We start from the raw sequence: 7,859 nt of genomic DNA on the forward strand, positions 1-7,859 counted from the left end.
TGGGGTTGCAAAGAGTCGGATGTGACTGAGCCACTTTCCCTCGCTTAGAACTGTCAGGGCCCCTGTGGGCGTGTCCTTAACTTGCTGATGCGTTAAGATGCATGTATACTAAGGCTCAGGGTCTAGTGTAAGTCAGCTCCTCCGCGATCTTGGACCTAGTTGGTTCTAATCAGCTTCTGTCGGTTCTGGGGCTCTCTCATTCTTTTAAGGGTTGTTCCCTGCCCCCTTCCCTCGTGTCTCAGTCTCATTGCACTGCAGGGACCACGCTTGAATTTTGCTAAACTTTGAGATCTTGGTGGGGACTTCAGGGGAGCAGCATAAACCAGTGCTTGCAGTCTTCTGTCTAGCAAGAGGAGGCCTTCAATAGATGCTTGGGTGATCTCTACCCAAGTAGGACATATTACTGCATGGCTGTAAAGCAAGTGCCCCCTCCCACATGCCCACTTATATATTTGCTTTCAGGGGCCAAGGAGGCTCTATGAAGTGAAAGGCTTTAAGCATCTTTTACTTTTCAGATTCACCCATCTGAGGCCTGGACAGCACCCACAGCAGCCCACTGCAGGAGGGACAAAGGGGAGCAGAGAGAGGGTGTGAGACAGAATGATCCAAGAGGGAGGGAGGAGCCGGGCAAGCTTCCCGAAACCCAGCACCAAGTGATGCTGGAACCAGACCTGGAACCAACAATGGTTTTTCCCAGCCAGATCTAACGCAGCACTGTCCTCAGTTATAATTAATTAATGGGTATTTTTTATTAAAGACTTACCTCTAACTCCCTCTGCAGCTAGATCCTAAGCTCTCTCAGGGAGAGACTTTGTCATTTTCATCACATGGGCTCCCTTGGTGGTGCCTGCTAGGCTGTGGTGAGCCCCGTGGGGTACCTGGGCCAGCCCTAGGGGTGGGGGCGGGACTGATACCCATCCTCCTGTCTCCAAGGGTGTGAGCCAAGGGTGTGAACTCCAGGAGAGCAGCTGGGGGGAGAGAATGCAAAGGACAGGTCCCGCTGGGCAGACACAACACAGGGCATGTGTCGGGTGGAGACAGCGTGGAGGGGGGAGAGCTGTGCACTCTCAGACTGTGAGAGCCAGACCACCCGGGAGCTGCTCTTTGTGAGCTGTCGGCTCCGAGCAACCAGATCCATCTACACCAGCTGCGTGACAACCAGAACTGGAGCTGACCAGAAATACCAGAGCTGTGGATTTCAAAAAGGATGGACCTTCCTCTAGCCCAGGTTTCCCAGGTGATGCTAGTGGTAAAGAGCCCTCCTGCCAATGCAGGAGATGCAGCTTCGATCCTTGGATCAGGAAAAATCCCCTGGAGAAGGAAATGGCAACCCACCCCAGTATTCTTGCCTGGAGCATCCCATGGACAGAGGAGCCTGGCGGGCTACAGTCCATGGGGCCACAGTCAGACACGACTAAACAACTAACACCTCCTTTAGCCAGGGACCAAGGGGGACATATTAATATAATATGAAATATGTTTTAATGTAGTATGGAGAGTGTTAATACAGAAGGTGTCAATAATGTAATATGCAATATGCATCATTGAGGAATGCGATACAGGATGGTGTTGCTGAGTCACTAAGTCATGTCCCACTGTTTGTGACCCCCATGGGCTGTAGTCCGCCACGCTCTTCTGCCCATGAGATTTTTCCAGGCAAGAGTACTGGAGTACATTGCCATTTTCTTCTCCAGGGGATCTTCCCAACCCAGAGATTGAACTCTTGGCTCCTGCGGTGTCTGCTGCATTGCAGGTGGCTTCTTTACCACTGAGCCACTGGGTTTTAGCATAGCGTGCAGTGTGTTATTAATGCAACGCACAATGTGCTTTCATGTAATGTGGAATGTATTAATCCTGTGATATATAATAGGTTACCAGTGAAACATGTGATGTGTATTAATGTAACATGTAGTATGTACTAGTGTGCTATGCATTGCACATTAATATACTGTGCAGCGTGTAAATGCTGAATATGTAGCATGTGTTAGTGTGATACGTCGGAAAGTGTAATAATATAATACCTCCGGGGGATCCTCCCCAAAATGGGGTTTCCCACATTAAAGCAGATTCCCTGTCGGGAGTCCCAGGGGTTTTAAGGTACATAACCTTCCCTCATTATCCTTTTTCCCCCACACAAAAGTTTTGGTGTAACTGATGAAACTACATTAAACATTTTTCCCCAAAGCCTATATTTTACATTATGTCAGCCCCAAGATGAAAATTGGTTTTTGTACATTCTATATAATTTTACAAATGTATAATGTTTGTATCCCCCTTCCCCCACCATCAAAATATTTTCATTGCCTAAAGTTCTCTGTTTTCCAACTACTCATCATTTATGCTCCCCCTTCTCTGCCCTGGCAAGTTTTTTTTGTTTTTAAGTTGATCCTAGAGATAAAACACAAGCGGGGTGGGTTGTGGGAAAATTCCCCAAAACCTCAGATAGCAGATGACACCCCCCTTATGGCAGAAAGTGAAGAGGGAAGAAAAACCTCTTGATGAAAGTAAAAGGGAGGAAAAGGTTAAAAAAACATTAAAGGTAAAAGTCATGGATCCGGTCCCATAAATTTCTATGGGAAATAGAAAACAGGGGAAAGAAGGTGTCGGGATGGGGCCCCAAAAACCCTGCAGAGGGCTTTTTGAACCATAAAATTAAAAGATCTTCCCCTTGGAAGGAAAAAGTTTGAAATTTTTAGATAGCATTTAAAAAGCAGAGACATTTCTTTCCCAAAAGGTCCTCTAGTAAAGGCTAGGGTTTTTTCCAGGTCAGGGTGGAGGGAGATTTGGGACTGTGGTGGGCTGTGCCCCAAGAATTGATGCTTTTGAACTGTGGTGTTGGAGAAGACTCTTTAAAAGTCCTTGGGCTGCAAGGGGATCCCCCAGTCCATTCTGAAGGAGATCAGCCCCGGGATTTCTTTTGGGAAAGGGAAAGATGCTAAAACCCGAAAAACCCCGTCTTTTGGGACCTCATGGGGAAAAGGGTTTACTGATTAAAAAACCCTGATGGGGGGGAGAGGGGGGGAAAGGGGGAAAGGGGCGACAGAGGATGAGATGGTTTAAAGGCATCCTTTACCTTTTTGGACATAGTCTGGTGAACTCCGGGTTGGTTTATGGACAGGGGGGCCCGGTGCCCGCAATTCCCTGGGGGGCAAAAAGTCAGACAAAAAACTGAGCAAAAAGGGCCGAACTGAGGGGGGACAATCCCCCTTTCCCAACCCCCACATTCCCCAGAAACAGCATCAAAAATGCCCCGAAAATGGGAAAAGGAGAATTTTAACAAAAAAAAAAAGTTGGTTATTTTGGGTTTTTTCTTTAATAAATTCTACAGACTTGGTAATTTAAAAAAAAAGGTGTTCTTTTTCTGCGGCCCGGTTTAGGGTCCAAACAAGCGTTGGGGCCTTTTGTTCCAAATCTTTTTAGGCAAAAAAAAAACCAATAGCCGAGGGTGGAATATCATCTGAGCTTTTAGGGGTCTTAATTCATCTGGTTTTCTGGCAGAGTTAATTCCCTTTTGTGGGAGGACTGAGGCCCCCATTTTCTTTTCTGGCTGTGGCCTGGGTCCCTTTTCAGCATCCCATGGCGCCCTCATTGGGCCACTCAACAGATGGGGCAAAAATTTTCCTATTTTTTCCCCGGGGGAGCAGTCCATGTCTTTCTCTGACTTTTGTCTCCCGACCAAAAACTCACCTGATTAGATCAAAATCCCAAACCAATAGCTTTTTTATTAACCCCCGTTCTTCAGGGGCCTGAACTCATCTGCAAAAACCCCTTTTCCATCAATTTCTCACAGTCCCAGAATGATAGGTTTTTCCCCAGGCTTTGGGGTCACCTCCAAAAAGGGGGGTTATGCAAGGGTGTGGGTACTGTGGGTATCTTAAATTTTTGGGACCCCAAAAAATATCCTTTGGGGAAAGATGAAAAAGGAAAATCAGAAAGCCCCCCCTTCCTTTATTTGCCTTTTATATTTGAAAGGGGTTTTTTCTTTTTAAAAAGAACAAACCCAAATAAGTGTCTTCCACAAAGGGGATTTATCATTCTGAAAAAGGTTTTTAAATTCCCCCCAAAATCATCCTTTTGATCTGTTTTTTGGACCAACTCAGTCAAATATCCCAAAATTTTTAAACCCGGTGCAAAGTAGATCAACATCCCGGGAACAGGAAAAAATTTCCCCCCCTGAAGGGGTTGGTTTTCCTTTTGGGGTTTTTTAATCCCCCCCAAAATTCCCCAGGGGTTAGGCTAGATGTCCCATGTGATGGCATCTGGAGGTGGGACTGAGGAGTACATCAAAAGGCCATTCGTGGAAAAGGTGTAATTCCCATGAGAAAGGGTGAGAGGGGAGGGGTGGAGTCCCCCGGGGTGAAACAGGAAAAAGAGAACAGGAAGGGGTAGAACACCCAAAAATGCGGCACTTTGATTGGGGACTTTCCCCGCCTCCCGAAAACGGGAATAAAAGTTCTCTTAAACTTTGGGTTTTTGGTAGCCTGTTAAGCAGTGCAATTGGGTAAGACAAAGGGGTTGTTAATGGGGCGGGGGTTTAAAAATTGGGAAAGGGGAGAGAAAAAAGAATACTGAGGGTCTGAAAAAAGGCCCCCCCTCTCTTTTGGCCCCCCAAAAAGGGAAAAACAAACTCTTTTAAATTCCCCAAATGCTGGGCTTTTTTTAAAACCGTAAATTTTTGGGGTACAGTCATAAATTAAAAAACTTTTGGGAAAGGGGAGCTTTTGCAAACCCAGACAGTATGTTAAAAAAAAAAGACATCACTTTTCCAACAAGATCCATATTTTTTCAAACTATGGTTTTCCAGTAGCCAAAGGGTGTGAGAGGTGGACCATAAAAAAAACATGTGCCCGAAAAACTGCTGCTTTTACTTGTGGGGCTGGGACTTTGAGGAAATGCCTTGGACTGCCAAAAATCCCAGTCAATCCTGGGGAAACAACCCCGAATACTTGGAAAAATTAATGCTGAATTAAAGTTTTCCCAAAACGGGTCCCGATGCAAAAAACAACTCATTGGAAAAAACCTGATGCTTAAGGAAAAATGAAAAAGGGGAAAGGGAAAAGAAAATAAGATGGTTAAACGGGATCCGGCTCAATGGACATTTGAGCAATCTCTGTGAGAAAAAAGGATAAAAGGAGTCTGGCATTTAAATCCCCTAATACAAAAATTTACTGATTTGAATAATGGGCCAAATTTTTAGGTTTGAGCTGCTGGGGAAAGTTTTAAAGGGGGAGGGAAAGGAAAATGGAAAGTGGGGGTATTCTTTTGCAAAAAAGTCTTTTTTGTCCCCGAAATTTGAAAAATTTTTTTCCTGAGCTTTGCTTCCCAAAATCCAGGGCCCCACTGGGGCTGCTTTTCCAAAACTTTAAACTTTTTATTTTGGCTGATTCTGAAATCTCCTATGAAGAATATTGAAGGCTAGAGAAAAGCTGGTTTTATTTTTTGAAGAATTTTTTAAACCCTTTTTAAATGGCAAAAATCTCCTGCTCCCTCCCTTTAACCCCTCTGGGGGTAAATTTTATGGCTTCTCAAATTTGGGGAAAAAAGGCTTGCTGAACCCAGTCCAGAGATCAGGAGGATTGAATTCAATTCCCAAACCTTTTTTTTTTTATCTCTTATTTTGACTTTTTGGGGTTTTTCAGATTTAATCTGATTTTTCAATCAGGGAATTTTCTTAAAGGGTTCTTTGAATTCTGGCATTTTCTGGGGTTTTTTCCCCGTTAAAAAGAACTTCCTGGTATCTGGGGGAGGCCAGGAATAGCATCATACGGCCGGGGTGCCCCCTGCCCCCCAAGGCAAAGGGTTATCTGGGCCAAAATTTAAAATTTTGTGGAGTTTCAAAAAAACTTTGATTTTGTTGTTGTTAAGGGGTTTTAAATTGTGTCCCTCTCCCCCCCTTGGGACCCTGGACCCAAACCCCACTGTCCCCCACTATATCCCAAAACTTTCTCAAATTCTTGTCCCTTGAGTGTGATCTATCTAACCATCTCATCCCTGTTCCCCCTTTTCCCTTTCCTTAATCTTTCTCCCATCAGGGGCTTTTTCCCGTGAGTCAGCTCTTCACATCAGGTGGGAAAGTTTGGGTTTTGCTTCCCGAAACAGTCCTTCCCTGAATATTCAGGGGGTTAATTTTTGGATTGACCCGGCTTGATCTCCCCCTTTCTGTTTTAAGGGACCCCGGAGTCTTCCCGCACCCGATGAAAATATCTTTTTTGCCTCGGGCCTTTTTTTGGTCCCACCCTTCCCCTCTCTATATGACTAAAGGAAAAAACATAACTTTTATTTTCAAACCTTTTGCAAAGTGATTCTCTGCTTTTGAAACACTGTCTAGGTTTGTTTTAGCTATTCCCAGATTGAACCTAACCCCCCTTTTTTTTAGGTTTTGGGGCAGTCCTAAAAACAAGCTCTTTTTAGGGGACTGGGACCTTGGGGGGGCTGGTTTCAAAACTGTGGTCCCGTCCCCCTCCTTCCCCTTTCCCCAAGGAGGTGTTCGTTCCCGTACAGTTTTTTTGCTCAGTCGTCTCGAAACTTTTAACCCTTCTGGACTCCGCCAAACCTCCTTTTCCTTTACTGCTTCCCCGAGCTCATTTAAAAATTTTATGTCCATTGAGCCGGTGGTCCATCCAACCATCTCATCATCTGTCATCCCCCTTTTCCTCCTTCAGTCTTTCCCAACATCCGGTCTTTTCCAATGATCAGTTCTTCCCATCAGGTCCAAAAATTTTTTGGGGTTTCCCGCTTCTTTAACACAGTTCTTCCCAAAGAATAATTGGGGCTAATCTTTTAGAACTTATTTGGCTTTCCCCCAGCCCAAGGACCTAAAGGGTTTTTTCAATTACATTTCCCAACATAAACCCCCTTCGTTGCTCGTTTTTTAAGCCCAACTTCACACCCAAAATGACCACGGGAAAACCATATTTTTTGACTAGCGGACCTTTTTGGGAAAGAAATGTCTCTGTTTTTAAATTTGCTGTCCATTTTTGAAACTTTTCTTCCAAGGAGAAAGGCGTTTTTTAATTTCTTCGTACCATCTGCAGTGTTTTTGGGGCCCCAAAAAAAAATCTAACTTTTCCCCTTTTTTTCCCCATTTTTTGCCATAAAATTGATGGGACCAGATGTGATTTTGGTTTTTGAATTGAGTTTTAACCAACTTTTTAAATTTCGTTTTCCCACTTTAATCAAGTGGCTTTTTGGTTCTTCTTAAAACTTTCTGCCAAAAGGGGTGGTGTCATCTGCATATCTGGGGTTATGGAGGAGGAAGATTTTCCAAATTCGGTTTGTGCCTGGGACCTCCCCCGGGCCCCAGATTTTGAATCTGGGCCCCCCCTTTGTAGGAGTTCCAGACAGGGAGCCCGGGGGCACTATTCAGCCCCTCTTTTAAACCCACTCCCTCTGGCGGAGGGAGGGGGGAGCCAAAATGGGTTTTCCCCGGTTCCCCCCTTTTCCCGGACTTCCCAGGTGGCTCATCAGTAAATAATTGCTCTAAGGTAGGGGGTTTTCTTTGCCCCAATCCGTGGCATCCACCGGGAAAGGGGGAAATACCCCCAGTATTTTTCCCTAAAAAACCCCAACGGGAGGCCCGGGAGGCTAAAACCCCATGGAATAAAAAGGGAAATTGAAATGACTAAAGTGCCTGACCCACATCTTTTTTGGATTTCCCATCTGTTAGGTAACCCCAACCATTTTATTTTTCCAAGTTTTTTTCCCGGAAAAGGAAAAGTTTTCCAGCAAATGAACTGTCCCAAAGGGATTCTGTTGGAAAGAAAATACCCTTTCCCAGGTTATGACAGAAGCAAGTCAGCAGGGAAAGCCTAAGTTTAAAACCCAGTGTCCCCAGGTGCCTGCATGTTCAGTTCCCGGTT

This window comes from Bos mutus, chromosome 1 (genome assembly GCF_027580195.1).
Source record: "Bos mutus isolate GX-2022 chromosome 1, NWIPB_WYAK_1.1, whole genome shotgun sequence".
Lineage (NCBI taxonomy): Eukaryota > Metazoa > Chordata > Mammalia > Artiodactyla > Bovidae > Bos > Bos mutus.